The sequence below is a fragment of the Petaurus breviceps genome, unplaced genomic scaffold (genome assembly GCF_028583685.1).
Source record: "Petaurus breviceps papuanus isolate PSGF00001 unplaced genomic scaffold, PetGlider_PUasm1.0 90601, whole genome shotgun sequence".
Classification (NCBI taxonomy): domain Eukaryota; kingdom Metazoa; phylum Chordata; class Mammalia; order Diprotodontia; family Petauridae; genus Petaurus; species Petaurus breviceps.
Genome location: NW_027187282.1, coordinates 4,168,026 through 4,170,344, shown reverse-complemented (window position 1 = coordinate 4,170,344; position 2,319 = coordinate 4,168,026). Strand labels below are relative to the sequence as shown.

At 44.6% G+C, this 2,319-nt stretch overlaps 1 pseudogene; it reads right to left on the bottom strand.

Annotated features, from left to right (window-relative positions):
- Positions 1-208: 208 nt before the first annotated feature.
- On the bottom strand, positions 209-1,613 carry LOC138142702 (calcium-binding and coiled-coil domain-containing protein 2 pseudogene; annotated as a pseudogene).
- Positions 1,614-2,319: the final 706 nt, after the last annotated feature.

The window sequence follows — 2,319 nt, the reverse complement described above, 5'->3', positions numbered from 1 at the left end:
CTGACCTGTTATCTGAGCTAACAGAGAGTGATCCAAAAGGATGAAGGTTAACAAGTATCTCAAAGATGGGTTATCAGGACACCATACCCAGAGAAAAGAAGGACTGAGTGGATTTAGTAGCTTCAGGTTTAGAACCAATCTTCACTTATTACTCTTAAGAGGGAATTTCTAGCTGACTGTACCCAACGTCAAAAGGTTGTGAAGCTTTTTAAAATGAGTGGCAGAACACATGGTCATCATACACTTTCTGCTCATTCTCTAAGAAGACCTCATGGCAATATGGACAGTCCAGGATATGGGTCTGCAGGTGCTGCTCGAAGACGGTTTCCTCCACATCACCAGGGAAGACCCTATTGCAAATGGGGCACTTTTTGATTAAGGGCAGGATGGTGACATGGATATTTTGGGTAGCAGAAAAAAGATTTCCAAAAATGAGTCTAGTGTTTTCTTCTAAGGCTTCTTGAACAGGAGTAGGGTTAGAGAGCAGATTAGAATTAGAAACCTCACAAACATAATGCAGCAGCCTCTCATTTTCCTTTTGCAAGAGATCTTTTTCTCTTTCCAATATAGTCTTCTCCTTCTGTAGCTCCTGATAGAAAACACTCGCTCTCACATAGCCTCTTCAACAGATCACTGATCTCGTTCGTGAGCTCCTGGTGCTTCCAGGTTGATGCAGTTTCCTTTTGCTTCATCTCCTCCACAGTCTGTTCAAGCTTCTGCTTGTGCTTCCTCTGTTTAGTCAAACTGAGAAGTAGCTGTTCACTTTCCTTCTTCAAATGCTCCAACTGCTCTGTTCTATCCTGGTCTTCCTGAGTCAGCTTCTCCATTTCTTTCTCTCAAACTGAAATCTGTGCCTGAAGTTGATCAAGGTGATCAAGAGTGGTCTTCAGCCTGACACCCATTTTCTCATTTTCTGAGGCCACATTCTGGTTCTTCACTGTAAGTTGAAGCTGTTCTGTCTCCCAACAGCCCTTCTGTACTTTCAGACCTTCGTTCTCTTCATTCAGGACACTGACTCTCTGCTCCAATGTCTTATTGTCCTCTGTCAGAGACTCCAGCCTCTCCTGCAGATACTGAGTTTTTTGGAGTTCAACGTGCATGTCTGAGTTCTGTTTCTGGAGGCTAACACAGGTGTCTTTCAACTCCTGGTTCTCTTAGCAAAGTTCTTTGTTGAGTTGCTCAATCTCTTCCACCTCTCCCTGAGTGGTAACCACCAAGATGTCCTCCTTACTTTCTGGATGGAACTGGAAAGGGACACTGGCCCCCGTACAACACCATCCTGATCCACATAGAAAAACTGATAATACTCATTATCTTTGGGTAGGTAGTAAGCTTTAAACTGCACTTGTTGCTGCAAAGATGATTTACTGTTGAGATCAGCAGGCAAAGAAGCCTACATAAAGGTGTAATATTCTTGAGTTGTTTTCCATCCTACCCTAAAGATGCCAACCTAGTCCTTCCTTCTGGGAATGAAATGCTGGGTGAGGGTGTAATGGTACATGATATCTCCCCCAGGGATGTAAAACTTCTCCACATTGTTAAAGATAATCTGAGAGAAATGGCATGATCCAGCAGGACAGCTGATGTTGGGACTCCTCGCCTGTCCCTTCCATGGTGGGGGGTCCTTAGAGACTCACCCAGAGCAGCAACAGCCACCAGGAGCTGCATCGTAATAGCAACAGCTCACTGAATAAAATAATTCCTTAAAAATTAGAATGGAGAGCCAAGATGGCAGAGTAAAACCAGGAGCTCTGCTTTGTTTCTGCTCCAATCACATCCAATACCTATAAAATATGACTCTAAACAAAATTTAGAGCTACAGAACACACAAAATGACAGAGAGAAACAAATATCCTGCTGAAGGCAGCCAGGCAAGCTGACAGGAAGGGTCTATTGAACCAAGCTGGGAGCTGAGCACAGTTCCGTGTGAATTGCCTGTGACCAGACCCAGGTGGCCCCGACCAGTAGCACAGACTTCTGGAACAGACTTCAGGAGAGTGAATCACAAGCAGCTGTGGTGGTTTCCAGACTTCTCAACCCATAAATGCCAAAGAGAAAGTAAAAGGTCAGTGGGGAACTCTGTTGTAACTAGGTGACAGAAGATCTGGCCCCTGATGCAAGAAAATCATGAAAAGTGAGTCAACAGCCTGCTAAAGGAGACCCAAAAAAATACTGAAGAAAATAACACCTAAAAAATAGACTAACTTGGGGCGGCAAGGTGGTGCAATGAGTAGAGTGCTGTCCCCAGAGTTGGTAGGACCCGGGATCAGTTCTGGCCTCAGACAGTTCACACACACACACACACACACACACACACAC